Below are 18,533 nucleotides of genomic sequence, written 5' to 3'. Positions count from 1 at the left end.
GAATGTGGAAGTTACATGTTTATTTCCTTTTTTAATCAGTATTCGCTTGAGAGCCTGCGCATTACACCGAGTGGAATGCAATGTAATCAGCTGAGTAGCGTGGCAGATTTAAATCTGTAATAAAAGCCTTCGGGAAATTAACAAGACAAAACATTAACCACAGACTAAACATTAACATTTATTTGCATTTTTATTATACCTCCTGAAATGTTGAGAGAGCATGGTTACTGCTATTAAAAAGTTTATGTTCTGTAGTGCCTGGTTTCAGTGTATATTTTGGGCTAGTTTTATTTTTACTAGGCTTAATTAAAACAAACCTTGTAACAACTAATAAAACATACTGCGGAGCGCGGACACGTTACGGCTGTGTTGATTTCTAAGGCAGCTTTGATAACCAGAAGTGACATTTTATGATCCCTCTCATACATTACGCCGACCACGTTCGAGCACATGAAATGGGTTGTTTTTTGTTCTTCAATGCAAATATTTTTGGGAACATTTGTTGTAATCCTCGCATAGTTTAGGAGTTCACTGTTGGTGCAGTAGTGCAAAGAGTAATTGCTTGTACGAGCTTCACTACAGGAGAGCGGAGGGATCCGTTGGGATTGACTTCAATGTCATTAACCCTTTAAAGAGATATTGTCCTCTAAACTATCAGGCACAATTGTTAAACTGCAAAATAGCTGCAGTGAACCTGAAATGGCTGCCATTGTGAATTCATAAAGGAATGCGTATGCTTCAACGTTAGCGTGACCAATTCACTGTTTATTTTGTAAAAAATATAAGTGCCAGCGCCCTCCTCAGGAGGTCACTACAGCCGTTGCCCCTGTCAGCGCTGCTAAAGCCAGTAACAATGCAACCACTAACCTCACATTATTGCAAGTGACAATTCTGATTTTTCCATGCCACCCAAAACTGTAAGAATGGCTTGGGTAACAGACATCAGTCATTTTTAATGTATAGTAAATTATTAAACAACTGTTGTTGAACTCATTTCAAAATCAGGCAAACAGTGCCATCATGTGGTAGATCATTATAAGTGCTGGTGTAGACAATGAAGTACCCAGGCTTGAGCACCGGAAGCCACAGGCTCAATTTAAGCACTGGACCAATCACAACTAATGTGTACAAACATATGCAATCAAAAGAATACAAAGGGTGCTATTATCAATATTGTGGCCCTAATCACAAAATTATTTTTATCCACACAAGCAAGTTTACAAATGAAAATAGCTCCTTTTAGCCTTGCAAGGTTTTACCAAAGGATTCTTGGCAGGTTTAAATGAATGTACTACTGTGGATTTATTTGCCACAAGTGCAGAGAAATTCACAGTAGTAAGTTGCACTCAATGGGTGGGAAGGAGATGTTCCAGATCGTGGTCTGCTTTGTGAGTTTGAAAAACCCCACAGACACATATGCTTTTGGACATCCCCAAACTTTGATCCAATCTCTTCAGACAGTGACAATGGTTCGAAAATTACTCCAGGCAAATGCTGGAAAATCTCCCCTTCCATGAAGCGAAAGGGAATTAATCAACTCCAGATATTCTGAAGGGTTAGGGGACGAGCTTTCAGCAGGAGGAAACATGTTTTCTCCAAAGTGAAAACAAATAAAAAATATGTGTCTGTATAGGGCCCAGTGAGTTTTGGCCGTATAATGGTGTCAATCTGGCAATAATTCATCGACCTGGATTCTATTCATTTTCATGGAAGGCAGTGTAAAATATACACAGTTTAGGTTCCACTCCACAGTCTGGATGAGTTTCATCATAGTTAAAGAGGCATGAACTTAACATTGTTACATACAGGCCATAACAGTAGGCATCCTTTGAAGTTAAATAAATTCCTGTGCACAGCCCAGATAGTGGTCCTGTCAGGGGAAGGTCAGCCCCTCTCCCTTTGTCTCAGTTCTTGAAGGCACTACACTTCATCAAGGAGACATTTGGGTGACAGTGAATAGTGGCAGATACACATGTGGCTAAGGCAGAAAAATGACAACTTTCTGAAAGTGTAATTTCAGAATAGTAATATAAAATCAAACTTGACCATTAAGTTCAATTTGAAATTACTATTAAAATGAGCGCTTGAATCATTTTTCTAGCTAATTCTGACCTGAACTTGAGCATTATCAGATGTTATATGCTTTTGAGTCTCTGTTTTATTTATTTTCATCTATCACAATCTGTAATTATAATCATAACCATTGCATCTATAAGTGTTTCGCTATTGAAATATTGGGGAAAATATAAAATAGATATAAATAATTTACAAAAATAAATACAATTAATACCAATAAATTAATTTTATGTACAGCAACATTTGATTTTGTCTATATTCTGAGCTTCTACCTATTTATCCATACATGCACATATGGGACTTTATATAATGCAACTTTATAGCTCTTTATTGTTTCCATATATATGTATACCTTTCTATGTAGGTATGTATCTATATACTGAATACTTTACTCCAACTTTAAAAACCTGTAACCATCAACAATGCACTACTCTACTATGTCTTATCCTGTACCTCTCTCAATATTAACCCTGGGCGTAGTGAGCGTAGTGGGGCTTCGCGAAGCTACGCAAAGTGGGCGAGAAACTACGCCCACCTGCGCACTTCGCGTAGCCCCACTACGCACCACCCGCCTCCCTCCCGCCCTCAGTAAATACCCCCTTCAATGTTTAAATAAGTTTAAAACCACTTACCTGGTCCGCGCGCGTCCCGGGGCTCCCTCGTCTCTTTCAGTGCCCGCGTCTTGAACCCTAATGCGCATGCGCGGCCGCCCGCGCATGCGCATTTCTAGCGAGAAATGCGCATGCGCGGGCGGCCACGCATGCGCATTAGGGTTCAAGACGTGCACTGAAAAAGACGAGGGAGCCCCGGGATGCGCGCGGACCAGGTAAGTGGTTTTAAACTTATTTAAACATTGAAGGGGGTATTTACTGAGGGCGGGAGGGAGGCGGGTGGCGGGCCAGCTACGCTCGTCCACGGAGCATGCGTAGTGCCGGCTACTACGCCCGCACCGCAAAATGCGTAGCAGACGGCACTACGCATGCTCCGTGGACGGAGCGTAGCTGCCCGCCCACCCTTACTCAATATATCCTCTACCTCCACTTTGACACATTCCAAACATCATTTTACTACTATTATCTCCCTAATAACACTTTCTAGACTCTTCCCTCCTCTATCTCTACTTTGACTAATCCCAAATCTCATATTACTAATATGATTTCCCAAATAAAACTTTCTAGACTCTTCCGTTCGCCATCCGTTCTTTGACGCATACCAAACCTTAGTTTACTATGATCCCCCCATATAACTCTTTCTAGACTCTTCCCTCCTCTATCTCTCCTTTGACCAAACCCAAATCTCATTTTACTACTATGATTTCCCAAATAACACTTCCTTGAAACTCCCCTCCTCTATTCCTTACTTAGCCCATTAGCTCCCACTAACAGACTCAAAAGTCCACAGGTCGAATTAATAACTTATATTTCCCTATATGAATCCACCACTGTATTACAATAATGTAACCCAGTACTTTCCTATGGGAGAGTCAGTGTTTTAAAAATAAAAAACACTAGTTTGAAGGTTTTTCCTTGCCAGGACACATAAACATAGAATGCATGTTCTACTTTTTAAACACCATGCACCCTCTCCTATGGGCATTCAGGCACTACCCTGTAACCTGACTTCCTTAGTACTAAAAAAGAAGGTTTAGGCCTTGCAAAAGGTTTACTTTGCCAGGACGAATTGGCAGGTTTAAAACTGCATATGCAGGCTGTAGGGTAGGCCTGGACACATGCATTTGCATTGTCACTTTAGAGGTGGCACAATATATGCTGTAGCCCACTAGTGACATTTAATTTACGGACCCTGTGTGCACTTTTGTACCATATACAAGAGACTTATAGGTAAGTTACATTTGCCAATCAGTAGTGTAGTCAATGTTGGCAATGTTTAGGGATCAGAACAAATGCATTGCTGGGGCCTAGTTGCGCAGAGTCAAAGGCACATCAATATCAGTCCAGAAAAAAGGGGGTGACCATACAAAAAATGTATTTTCCTACAGCCATCAGAAAAAATATATAAAGTAAATGGGCCCTCATAGACTTCTGATGGAGAAAACCTCATGCAAAAGACCACTGACAACACTCATTCCCAAACACATACTTGCAGGGCCTTGCAGTGAACACATGTAATCTCTTCACTACACAGCTTGTCATAATTATATTTGAAATGGCATGGCTTGCAGAACAAATATTCTGTTACCAGGCCACTGGCTGACAGTAATGAACCATTTCCAGAAAATCATTAAAAGACTGAGGTTACCTTGCTGGAAACACAATATGTGTTATGAAATTGACCAAATTCTTAGCATCAGTAACAGTCACCTGCTGGGATATCTTCAGACACACTATATATATCGACACACAAACCACCATTAACCCCTTCCATGCTCATGAAGAGCTCAGCTCGTCATGGCATATACCTCTCAGGTGCTCATGACGAGCTGAGATCGTCATGACCACACCCGTTTTCGTTGCTGTCCAGCACAGCAGGGGAAACTCTTAAGCAGCGATGTGGTTAAACACAGGTGTTGCCATCATCTAGCGATCCCCGAATAAAGAAAGGTTGAGGATAATGTGAAATGCTGGTAAAACTAACAATACCAATTAGAATGTCCACGAGGAAGCAGTCAGCCCGAGGCATCGTGAAGTAGGCAAAATGTCTTAACATTATTAAGTCCACTGGGGCTGAACTCATAACTCCTCGATGTGGATGTTGCAGTCCGTGGTAATGTTTTGCAAATGCATAGCTACTTGTGGGATACACTGAAAGGATATGCCATCAATGTGAGAGGTTGAAAGCCCAGGCTGACAGAGTCAGAGAGGTCGTAATCAGGAGTTAGGGTGACATGCAGGCACACAAGAGGGATGTCACATTTGCCTCATAGCAATGGGTGGGGATTTTGTTGAGTGGTTATTTTGGAGTTAACTTGCACACCATTAGTTGGTCATAAACAGCTCACAGGAAACTTGCTTAACTGGGCTCCATTTCCACAAACTCCTCTCCTCTGTAGAGCCTCTTTAGCCACACTTTGCCCAATTTAATGAAAGCATTGGACAATTATCCAGAATACCACACAGCCACTCACAACTGGGCTCAAAGAAAGTTTCTAAACTCTTCACGACCGTCCATCTCTATGGCCCAGTAGGATGCAAGAACCTGTCGTCATTTATCCTGCATGACCCCTGCAATGCTCAAGAGGGTTACTTCCTTGATGTCAGCATTCATGGTATAGATACCAATACCTTAAAGTGAATTGCAGGGTTCATCATGACTGACACGTTTAACCTACAAAATGGGACATTTTATATTTTCTTTCTTAAACATCTGAATTTTCCGTGAATTCTTTAAACATCTCAATACTGTGAAACGTTTCATTTACGTATTGTAGTTGCGACCGTGCCATGTAACAAATATATCAACATATATAAATACACCCCATAGTGTTTGTTATACTTTTACCCCCATCTCGCCAGGTTAACTAAGCATAGGGGCCTCATTTATGAGGCCGTGCGTCACTTTTACGCAGCCGGTGCTTCACTTTTTGTGATGCACCGGCGGCGTATAAAATGTGCCTTGTTGCACCATATGTACAAAGTGACGCATCTAGGTAGATGCGTCACTTTGTAAATCCCTGCGCTACATTATACCCGCGCCAAGTATAATGTATGCAGGGGAGCGTTCTGATGCACGAAAAGGTCATAGAAGTGACGCAGTGAAATCTATAAGATTTCACTGCTCCACTCCTAGATCGCAAATGCGTCAATTTCTTACGCCTACCTCACAGCAGGCGTAAGACTGACGCAGGCCCTTTCACATGGGGCTTGCCCCATGGGAAAGGACACATTGATGGAGTTGCGTCACTTTTGTGACAAACCCCAGTAATGCGTCACTTTTGTCCCATACAGATACGTCAAAAATACTCCTTGCGCAATGATGTGTCATTAATGTAAATATGACGCATCATTGGTGTCGCAAGGAAGGCGCAATGAAAAGTGACGCATCGCTGTTTTCACTCAGCGATGCCTCACTTTTCATAAATGAGGCCCTTTGTTTTCATCAGTATGAGCTCCATTCTTCATATACAAAGGTTCATTGATCGATATCACCGGCTGCAATAAGGCAAACTCCCCTGAGGCTTATACTCTCTCTGAAACCCTTGTAGATGTAGGCGCACGATCTCACCCTAACCCAGCAATCTCTCTGCCAGAGCTGAAGCTGGACCTAGCTCACCAGTTCTGGTGCAAATGTGGTCCTGTACTGCCAGTACGATCCTCCCAGCGATGCCCAGCGGCCACGAAAGATGCGGGACATAACTATCAGCCACGAGTCAGTGGTCCTGGTGTTCTTCAGGGACGTAGGCTGCCATTCTCCCTCTGAGAACATTTTTAATAGATGGGGCCAAATAGTTAATTTTTTCAAAAAATGTTTTATTTAAATTTGCTAAAAGCTATACATCCTCATGATGGACACGTGCCATTTTCCAGAGGTTCCATGCTACTTCAGCGGAACATGAGCTCCCCTCACCAGTAGTGCTAGGGTATAACTCATCTCAAGACGGTTTTGAGAAAAGTGATTAAAATATGGTGCATTATTTAGTTTCCTAAAAATGTCAAAAAGGCCATGATAGATGCTACCAGTAGTTCTCGAAATGCAATCTAATATATCCTATCATTTTTCATAGCATATATCTTGACGTCTACATGTCATTTCCTCCATTCAGACGCTTCCAAGTACATTTTCAATCTTATCAGATCCTTCAATCTCAGCAGTACACGGCAGCACTGAATGGATGTTCCAGGCTGGTGCAGCTCATTGTTCAGATTAAGGCAGTATTACAGTTTTGGATGGCAGGTGGATTACACTAATTGTTCATGCTAGGATCTGACTTTAGCATTGATTGTTACTAAAGCATAAGCTATGCCTGTTTATTTGAAATGTAATTAATTTCCTCAGTAGGATTAGAGTGTTACACTATGCCACTACTACCTTTAGCTATCAATTTCAAGTGTGTGTTGGGAAAACTAAACAATTCCCCCACAATACAGAGTATTATTTTCATAAAACCACACCACTGTCCTAAATTACCATATTTTCATTTTTACTGCATGTAGGTTTGGTTTCAAAAGATCAGTCTGTTTATTTCACCAGGTGCTCACATGACTGCTTTTAGGCCCTTGCATCAACATCGTCACACCATTGATTTTCACAATGTACCATACATTATCATCATTATGCCATGGCTTTCAATATACTGAAGGTGCACTGCACAATCACACACACGCGCACACAGGCGTGCTTCACACTCAACATTTAACCACTAACAATAAAAACATTACTGTTACCTTCTTCTTTGCTGCCTAAACACATTCTCAACTGACTCACCTCTCCCTCATAATCCTTGGATCCTATCAACCCAAGTCATGTTCAGACTGCATGACAGCTATGCTTCACATCTAAAGTGTAATTAACAGTGCAGCTCTGATTGGAGACCCTAAGATGTCAATCACACTTTGAGAGTGGTTGAGGATGTGCTATTGGTTGGAACACTGACATAGATCGCTACCGTAGAGAGCTATGAGTCATGTATTGAGACCTCTTAAAGAGCAATCCTATGCATGTCTGATGGGCACACCATGGACTAACAGCTCTTCAGACATGCTTAGTCTGTTTGTTTATTTCCCATTGACACTGACAGGTTTTGTGCCCACTGACATGGTCGCTGTCACTGCTCTTCCCTGCGCAGCTCCACCACTAAGTAGATGCCCCCTGAATGCGCTCTGACACTTCTGGGTCGGGTGTTTAGGGCCCTCCTCAACCCTAGTGGTCCAGTTAGGATCATCCTACTCTTCTGCTGCTCTGCCCTCTGTCCCTTTGTTGCTTCTGTCTTTTCTTTCCTCCGACTCTTTGTGCCTTGTATCTCTTGTTGCCGTTTATTCCGTTTTTTTCTTTTTGCCTCTTTACTCTTGTTGCTTTTTTTCTTTCCCTCCAGCGCTTTCCCTTTTTCCCACCACTTCTGACCCCAGCTGCTCCTCCCCCTCCAGTGTGCTGTTTTTTCTGCTCCCTGCTTCCTGCCTCTAGCTGAACAGCCCTCTGCCTCAAACTACTTAATGGCGGCTGCCGCCTACACGGTCCACAACCCAGCCACGCCCAGTGCTAGAGACCTACCATCACAACAATGCCAGCATCCTCCACAATCTCAACCTGGATGCAAAAACAACTGCCAGCTCTCCCGCCTTCATTGCCGCCTCACCTTCACCCACTCTTGTAACCCGGCTTCCTTACCCAACCTACCGACCCTCACTGCACCCAAGCTTCTCAAATGCATCCTCCTCAATGTACAATCACGCCACAGAGATCTGGGACCTCCTCAATGCCGGCTCACCCAACATTGGTTTCCTGATGGAAACCTGGACGAGCTCCAGCTCAGCGCCAGACAGCCCTGACGGCTAAAAGATCATCTGCAGGGACCGACCCTTCCAGCCAGGAGGAGGCATCGCCATCATCCACAAAAGCTCCCTCCACCTGACCACCCACTCAGACGAACCAACGGCTCACATGGAACACCTCCACATCCAGATCCAGAACAACCCAAACACCAATCTCCGTGGTACCCTCTTCTACAGACCACATGTTCCCTATGCCTCTTAGACCAATGCCATCGCTGACCTCTTTGCACCCTAGACCCTCACATCCACTGACTGCATCCTACTCGGAGACCTCAACTTCCACTTTGACAACCAAAACGATCCTAACACCTCCTCCCTTTTTGTGAACATTGCCAACGTAGGACTTAAACAGCTAGTCACCTCTCTCACGCACACAATAGGGCACACACTCAACCCCGCCTTTGCAGCAGGAAACAGCATCTTCTACAGCCACACCACCTAACCCTTCTGGACTGCCCCCCACTACATCAACTTCCCTTTCAACAAACCCACCACACCAGCATTCCCACAGTTTACCCCGCAGAAGCTGGTACAGAGTCACAGAAGATCAACTCACCACCTTCCTCAATGACGCATCACCACTGACATCTTCAGAAGTCAACACCACAGCATGCAACCTTCACCAATAGATCGCAAACTGCATCAACACACTTCCCCCCTCAAGAAAGCCACTGGCAAACAACACGTCAAGAAAGCAAGCTGGTTCACGCCCATGCTTCAAGAGCCCAGACGCACCTGTAGACAGCTCGAGAAGAAATAGAGGAACAACAAAACCCGGAAGCCCACGCCGCTTTCAAAGCAGCAACCAATGCACACCACTACCTCATCAAAACCAGAAGGAAAAAGGCCCTCCAAGACAGAATCACCAATAATGCACACAAGAGCAAAGAACTCTTCAGCATTATCAAGGGGTTCGCCAAACCCAACAGTGAGGCCACAGAGGTCCCACCCTCCCAAGACCTCTGCAACAGACTCAGCACCTTCTTCTATCTCAAGATCAAGACTATCTGTGACAGTTTTGACACAAAAGACCACCCCACTGTGCCAGCAACCACCTCAACCGACTCTGACCCCCCCAACCGACTCTGCACAGCCAGTGCGCAATCCGGAGCACCTTCGGACCCCTGCCTGCACCGCATCTTCTCCCATCACACCCGAGCTATGCCGAACCATCAACTGCTCCCTCGAGACCACCACCTTCCCGGACGACTAGAAAAATGCTAAGATAAAACCCATCCTGAAGAAACCATCCGTGGACCCAACAGACCTCAAGAACCTCAGGCCCATCTGCCTGCTCCATTGACGACACCCAGATGATCTTCTCCCTAAGCAAAGAACCCACTGTCGCCAGGAACAACTTCCACAAAGGAATGAAATACATCGCTGTCTGCATGAAGGACAGCTGCCTGAAGCTCAACTCGGTCAAGACAGATGTCCAAATCCTGGGAGCCTCTCCCTCTGTTTGGAACAACTCCTGGTGGCCTTCTGCTCTAGAAGGTCCCCCTACACCCAAAAACAATGCACAAAACCTCTGATTTGTACTGGACTCCTCCCTCACAATAGACCGCAGGATAAACACTGACTCCTTGGCCTGCTTCAACACACTCTGCCTTCTTCGAAAGACCTTCAGATGGATCCCCACAGAATCCAGGAAGTTAGTTACCCATGCCCTCATCAGCAGCAGACTCTACTATGGCAACACACTCCCCCGTCTCAGTCACATCACTCAAAACCTCCACGACCTCCACTAGCTCCCAGTCAAGAGAAGAATACCCTTCACACATACAAGGCCCTTCACAACACTGGACCAGCATACCTCAATCACTGACTCACATTCCTCATACCCAACAGATACCTCCTCTCTGCCCATCTTTCCCTGGCTACTGTCCCACGAATCCACAAGACCAACACTGGAGGAAAGTCTCTCTCCTACCTCGCCTCCAAGACATGCCACACCTTGCCAATCCACATCAGGAAATCACCCTCACTGACGCAATTCAGGAAGGACCTCAAGACCTGGCTCGTTGGATAAACTCAGCACTTAGTCTGATCCGCTGCAACCCCCCACCCACAGTGCCTTGAGACCCTCACCGGTGAGTAGCTCTGCTTTACCAAACCTGATTGATTGATTGAGATGCACGATTGAGACAGCACTGCACACCTCTGGAGCCCCGAAGTGATGGATAAGAAAAGGTTAAGTGGTCCTCGAATTTCCTCATGGGTGAGCAAACCATGTGTACTACAGAGGCAATGCGCACGCTCCACTTAACCTTTACAATGTGCTTTGATTTTTCTTTACATATCTGACAATGTGAATTTGAAACATTGTGCTTCTACATAACCTTGATGGCTGTAAATTGTCAGGAAAAGGATTGAAGCATGTGCCCCAAAGTATTTTAATGCCTGTGGTTACTTTCGGGTTGTTTGCCGTAGAAGTCTTTGCATAGGAGATGCAAAGATTTATTATAAATAACACGTTCTCAATAGTTCCACTGTATCGAAAAATAGACAAAAGAATGAATGAACACTAGATGTGTTCACAGAGCCTCAAGTGGCATACTGCACAGCTTATTATTACAATCTTTTTCTTTCTGCACATCAGGAGCCACATTGTGATAAACTGCCCAAGGCACAGTCACAGAAGGTACAGAAAACTGTTTGTCAGCCCAACATGTGGTAACACACTAACTCCACAAGGCAACACAAGCCGTACACAATTCAGCCATTATGTATAACTCAGTTTCAGAGTTCCTTTTTAGGATGTGAGGTTTTTTTTTGGTTTTTTTTTTGTAGAAGGTGAATGCAGCTTCTAGATAAAACTGGCTAGTTAAACTAGTTAAACCTATCTGCGAGGAAGTGAGTTTAGTAAAGGTAATCTCAATGTAACATTACCAAAGACATGAAATCCATGTGGATGATATTGATATATAATCTTCTTTTCTTTTCTGCTTTTCTTTTCTGCTGTAGTCAGATCATTGGTAATTGCAAGCAAAAGTCCTCCCTAATGTGACCATATGTGGAAGGTGGATGTGCTAGTCTCCTCTAGTTTTTCATTGTGGGTAGCCCTTGAATATATATATGAGCGGTATTTTCAGAAGTGTAGCCACTCGAGGATTTTTCATTATGCACTTTCTTATTTCACTGCACATATTTGCTTTAAGAGCACTGCAACGTCATATGTCCTTTTTCGTGTTTAAAAGACTTTATTTAAACAGCACACAGAAATATAGTTGAACAATATTATTATACTAATAATACATATCAGTAAATATGATGTACTAGAACATTATAATAAATCAATACATTCTTTACATTTTTAAGGAGGAAGGGGAGAAGGGGAAGGGAGAAAAGAAATTCAAGGAAAAATCATCACTTATCTACATAAGAAGTAATATCCTTGTGAACTATAATGAGTTACAAAGAATTAACAATATAATCGTATAGTCTGTAAAATAAATAGGATAAAATAATAGGAAGTAACACAGAGCTAATGCATCCATGGAGGTCGTACATTTTCAGACAATGCACAAATAGTAGATGAAACACAATTTCCAATTTGGTTAAGAAAAGTAGTCAACAATTGGGAATTATGAGAGTTGCGCATTGAGAGGTAGGTCTTAGGGAAGTATGGGATAAAATGATTAATTAAAGTGCCTTAAAAGAAATAAAGGATGTTGAAAGAATGTTGTATGTTAAAAAACTTTTTGATTGGGACCAATCACTGTACCAAAAAGTAACTCTGTTAGGGCAACTAAATAGCATTTGCATAATGTCACATTTAAGAAAATCACAAGACCAGCATTTAGATGAGGCATCTGTTGGAAATATGGAGTATTGTACAGGTTTAAAGTATAGTCTATTGTAAAAGAAAAACATGGCTTGAGTAAGGCTAGCTGATCTAGTAATCTTTTAAGTACATGACCTAACCTTATTCCAAAAGAAGATGTTCCAGTTCTCGCCAAGATCTTTTTACCATGGAAATTTGTTTTGCACTAGGCTCGAGCAGAGTTAGAAAGGGAGATACATTTTTAAATAAAAAAAGCTCTAGGGCACATTTTCATTAATTTGATTAGAGATGTGAGGGGAACAGAACTAGGACAGTTTTGTAAAGAGAAATACGCATCTAAGACAGCATTCATGAGCAGCAAAAAACGGGTGTGAAAACATTGGAGTCAAAGGAAAATATTTCTAAATTTGGAGAAAGAAATTGGAATATCATTTTCAAATAGTTGAGCAATTCACATAATACCCTTGTCCTTCCAAGAACATCAGAAGATAGGTTTATTATTAGTTATACAATATTGGCATATTAAGGAACGGAAAATGTGTTAAGCTAATCAAAGGGAACATAGATTTTATTTAACCAAAGAAATAGTATGATGAAAAACGGGATAATTAAGAATTAGAGATTTGGAGGAAAAACATAACACTTCTTTTAGAGAAAATGTATGAAGAAGAGCTTTCTCCACATCCAACCACAAGAGAGAAAAGGGTAAGAGTGAGTCCAAAGCCCAAAAGGAAGCTTTTTGTAGGACAAATGCTTTATGATAACGATAAAAGTCTGGAAGATTCACCCCTCTGTTGAGTTTTGGTTTATGTAAGAGAGATAAAGATACTCTCAATTTATTGCGTCAGATACTCGTCTAGGCAATTTTTTGAATAAAAAAAAAAAAAAAAGATACTCTCAATTTCTTATTATATTCATTAAAATATAGGGGCCCATTACGATGTCGGACAGACAAGCTTCTGACTAGCATCATAGCATCTGATAAGGAATCTGCAGTCCTGCTTTCATTATTATGATGTGACTGCCTTCACGGTGGTCAGAAAGTGTTTTTTTTCTATTGCAGCATGTGCTGCGGGCTGCAGCACAAATTTCAATAGAAAGAATACACTTTTGAAACATCCACTGCTCATGCGGTGCCTGCCACAAAGGGGCATGGATGTTTGAGGGGGCACCACAGGTGCCCACTAGGCCTCATAGCAGCTGACCTTTCTGAAAGCCTTTCCATGTCAGAAAGGCCGACATGGAAATGCTCTCGGAAATGGACATCAAAATCCTGACGGCTTTCCTTGAGCAGACACGCCACTATTTGTGGATTATCTGTCCAAACCGACGCCCTAACAGGCATTAGGGTTTCTCCCGGCCTGCAGCGCTCTGAACAACTGCATCGTAATGTGGTGTTTGGACCGCTGCTTTTGATGTCAGATGGACCACCACTGACAGCCTGTTGGTGGCTCTCCACCCGACATCATAATGGGCCCCAAAGCGATTTGTAGAGCGCCTGTAACGTTTAGCAAAGTGTCCCAGGGCTAGTATTAGCCCCGAAAACAGGTCTAAGCGACTAACCATAGGCATCTAGTAAGAATATAATTCATTTTTTTTAAAGTTATTTTAGGAGTATGAAGTGGCAGCCTGAATTTGACATAGAGCAGAAGGGGGGATATCATCCAAGCAACCCACCAAAAGAAAAATAAGGGATTCCAAGAGGAGAGAGCATTCTCAATTTTAGCAATAAATTCCTTTAAATAATTGTAATGGAATCTGAGATTGAACTTGTAAACCAAATATACATATATTTAATTTTGCATGAGGTAGCCCGTTGAAAATCCAGTTATCGTAAGAGGTTGTCTTATGGTATATTTATAAAGTAGTAGAATTTCCGTTTTATCCTTATTGATCACATCACCAGAAATGTCAGAAAAAAGGGCAGAACAGGTAAAGAAGTTTCTGGGGAGGAAATAAAGAGGAGAACATCACCTGCATAAGCTGTGAGTTTTAGATGACGATCAACATATCAAAAGCCAGGCATAGACGAATTAAGATGAATACAGGAAAGAAAAGGCTCAAGTGCTGTGATAAATGATAATAAAGGGGGAAGGGGACAACGCTGCCTAACACCATGTTGAAGAGGAAAGTAAGTAGAATCTTTACTGTTAACAAGAACAGATGCTCATGGAGATTAATATAGAAGGGAGATAAGAGCTATAAATGCAGGGTCAAATCTGTGCCAAACTATCGATTTTCAGATACATTTCCAATTCATTCAATCAAATGATTTCTCTGCATCTATTGCTATTGCTGCAAGGGGAGTTTTTTAAGAAGGGGAGATTTACTATGTAAATTAAGAAAGAATCTAGTATTATCCAACGTTAACTTACCATTAAGACATCCTGACTGTTCTTTCTCAATAAAATGTGGAAGAAAAGATTCCTGACGGATTGTTAGATTTTTAGCAAAAATCTTGTAATTCATGTTTACCAATGAGATGCGTCTCTCATTTTTACAATGAGCAGGGTCTTTGTGGTCCTTATAAATAAAACGAATTGCAGCTTCCTAAAACGTACCAGAGGTTGAATTGGATTTGATAAAGTGATCAAATAAGTGATGCAAATGATAAAAGAGAATATTAGAGAAGAGTAGACAAAATTCTAACATAAAACCACTGGGTCCTGGCTTTTTTCCTAATTTTAACACTTTTAGTGCCTGGGAAATTTCATCAGGAGTAAGATCCACTTCCAATTAATCAAAATCTAAAGCCGAAAGAATAAAGTGTGGTGTAGATTTTCCTTGATGTTAGATTGTTGTGCTGGTGCTTCCGGCATATAAAACCGTATACAAACCTTATTCTGAATCCCATAATTTCAGGCAATATTTCTTAGTACTATGGAAATGGCCCCTGTAGCAGATACAGTGTTAAAAAATAGTTTGGCTTTAAGTATTTTTTTGAAGATCATGGGTTGATTCAGAAGATAAATACTGCTGTTCTGAAGATTTGATTGAGGAGAGTAGCAGGATATTTTCCTTGGTGCAACCTGTCTTATTTTAGATCATAATCTATAATAAAACCTTACGCAGCTATTTTAAATGGGTTCCATAGTTAAGGAGGGGACATATTGGTAGAATAATTAAATAAGAAAGTTTCAGAGGTGAATGATACACAGGAAGTAGAAAATTGTGCATCTTGTAACAAGGAATTGTTAAATCTCCATCAATGTGAATCAGAGTAAGTGGAAACCAAGTCCAAATCTGTAATGACCATGGCGCGGTTGAAGAGTATTATGGGATTAATGTGGGATTATTTTATGAGTTGTATTATGGGTTCAGATACAAAGATGTGATCTAATCTTGTAAGTGTACCATTTGAAGCTGAGGAAATGTATAATCTCGGGACGTGGGATTTCATAGTCACCAAGAATCATCCAAAGCACCATGGGAAATAGGGGAGTGAAATTGGTTTGGCATTTTATGAGACAGAAATTGAACCAGGGATTGCCTATCTAGGAACGGATCCATGACTTGATTATTTTTTTTTGTTATGGATAAATTGTTTTATTGGAAAACAAATGTACAACTTGGAATGGATTTGAGGCAAACTGTGCCATAAGCAAAGAAGTGGCTAAACAAAGTTTAAAAAGCATAGTACATTAGAATTTGGGTTTCTGGTACAGACAGCAGTACAAAATAAGAATAGATGAAATAAGTGTTCTAGTGGCTGGATGATACAACTTTCATTCCATATTGTTGACTGTCCATAGTCCATGTAAAGCTAAGCTCTAGATTTCAACAATGCATATACTTCCCAAGGAAATCCAACTTCGGGTATAACAGATGGTAGCTTAATATCCAACTTCAGATACAACTCAGATGGTCTGAGAAGTCAAATCTTGTTTTAGATGTGAAGAAGGGCTTTGGTGAAATCCAGGAAAAGCCACATGCAACAATTGTCACTTCATCACCTCTTAAGTTCCTTTTTGTGGTGAATAAGATGGGATAAAAAAAGAAAATGAATTCTAACTAGACATGCATTTTCTTGACAGTAGGGGAACATTTTACAGATAAGTTCCAAACAAAGGCAAATAAACAAGTTTGTACAAGATAATTAACACATTCTGTACATCTTCACTTTGCTGTCATCATTTGTACAAACTCTTCATAATTTACTTGACCATCACCGTCAATATCTGCTTCCCTAATCATTTCATCAACTTCTTCATCAGTTAACTTCTCCCCAAGGTTGGTCATCACATGACGAAATTCTGCAGCACTAATGTAGCCATTTCCATCCTTGTCGAATACACGGAATGCTTCTCGTATTTCCTCTTCACTGTCGGTATCTTTCATTTTCCTGGCCATCATTGTAAGAAACTCTGGAAAGTCAATTGTTCCATTGTTGTCAGCATCTACTTCATTAATCATATCCTGAAGTTCTGCTTCTGTGGGATTTTGTCCAAGTGACCACATTACCGTCCCCAATTCTTTTGTTGTTATCGTGCCATCGCCGTCTTTATCAAACAAGGAACACGCTTCTTTGAACTCTGCAATCTGTTCCTCTGTCAGTTGATCGGCCATTTTGGAGCGTGCGCCAATCCGCAGATTATATCTCTAGACTGCTCCGCTCACAGGCTCAGCTCACTACTAGCCATAACTAGATTTATAGTCGCATCCTAGGATAAAGTATGAGCCATGATATTGTGTTTATTTTTTATACTATTAAAGGTTGGGGTGAGTGGGGGCATAAATATTCAAAACAGTTACAAAAATATTATCTATTAAAGAATTAATAACAATCAATCTGCCCTCATCATTTTCTTGTGAGAGCACAAGATTGAGAGAATTGTTACAGAAGACAATTACCCCATTGTTCTTATTGGATAATGGGGACACAAATACAGAACCCACCCAACTACATTTAAGTTTTAAGGCTTCAGATTTGGTAGGGTTAATCTCTTGGTGCAAAACTAAACCAGGATTAGATTTGCGTAAATGAGATAGTACTCTCTGTCATTTGACAGGATTAATAAAATGTGATAAGAAGATCTTCCTACCCGACCAAGTGATTTATTTTTTCGATTTAGCAGTGTTAAGAACCTTCAATAGATCAGTGAATTCCAGAGATAGGATTTAAATTTCTCTTGGTTTAGCAGATGATGCAGAAGTAGAGAGATAGGACCCAGTCTGTGGCTAATTGCATATTAGGCGTGGTGGAGGAAGGCAAATCTAACAACTTTGGAAGAAAGGATACAAAAAAGGAGACAAGGTAATTACTTTCAATACCTTCAGAAAGACGCGGCGTTCGACAAAGTGTCCCACAACACCCTCATCAATAGACTCTACAACATAGGCATACAGCAATATGCCCTCAAGTGGATCGCCTCATTCTCCACTGTATGCACACAGAGCTTCTGATTACCTCCCTTTACCTCAGCACCCAAAGACATCATATGGGGAGTTCCACAAGGATCATCCCTCAGCCCCACCTTGTTCAAGATTTATATGACCCCCCTCTCATACGTCATCAGATCCCACGGACAAAACATAATCTTCCACGCAGATGACACTCAACTGATTCTCTCGGTCACTAAAGAGCCTTCCAATGCCAAAACCAACTTCTGCAACGCCATGACCAGCGTAGCCAAATGGATGAGAAACAACTGCCTCGAACTCAAGTTTGAAAAGACTGAAGTACTGATCTTCAGAAAGAACAACTCCGCATGGGTCCACCACGGGTGGCCTGCGGAGCTTAGGCCCACATCAACCGACCATGCACACAACCTCAGCATCATCCACGACAGCCAACTAACCAGGAAACGACAAGTCAATGCAGTTGCCTCCTCATGCTTCCACACACTTCACATGCTCCACAGAATCTTCAGATGGATCCCAACAAAAACCAGAAAGACAGACACTCATGCCCTCATCACCAGCTGCCTCGACTATAGCAGCACCCTCTACGCCGGCATCTCCACCCAGCTCCTCAGAAGACTCTAGACCATACAGAACACTGCAGCCAAACTCATCCTGAACCTCCCCAAACAAACCCACATCACCCCCCACTGGCTTCTCATCCAGAAGAGATGTCAGTTGAAGACCCTCATGCATGCATACAAAGTCTTCCAGGACCTCAGACACGCCTATATCAACCATCGACTGAACTTCCACCAACCCTCCAGACACCTTCGCTCGGCTTCATTTTACTACTCACACACACACCTTGCATCTGCCTCAGC

The 18,533-nt window shown here is 41.9% G+C and overlaps 1 protein-coding gene and 1 pseudogene across 1 annotated transcript in view; one reads left to right on the top strand and one right to left on the bottom strand.

Annotated features, from left to right (window-relative positions):
- GPC3 (glypican 3) overlaps positions 1–18,533 on the top strand; it is a 1,537,945-nt gene that overhangs the window by 351,814 nt on the left and 1,167,598 nt on the right. The gene's annotated exons all lie outside the window — the stretch shown is intronic.
- Positions 16,125–16,931, bottom strand: LOC144829426 (calmodulin-alpha pseudogene; annotated as a pseudogene).

The sequence above is a fragment of the Lissotriton helveticus genome, chromosome 4_1, assembly GCF_964261635.1.
Source record: "Lissotriton helveticus chromosome 4_1, aLisHel1.1, whole genome shotgun sequence".
NCBI lineage: Eukaryota > Metazoa > Chordata > Amphibia > Caudata > Salamandridae > Lissotriton > Lissotriton helveticus.
Note: the sequence above shows the minus strand (reverse complement) of the source record. Positions and strands in the feature narration are given on the sequence as shown.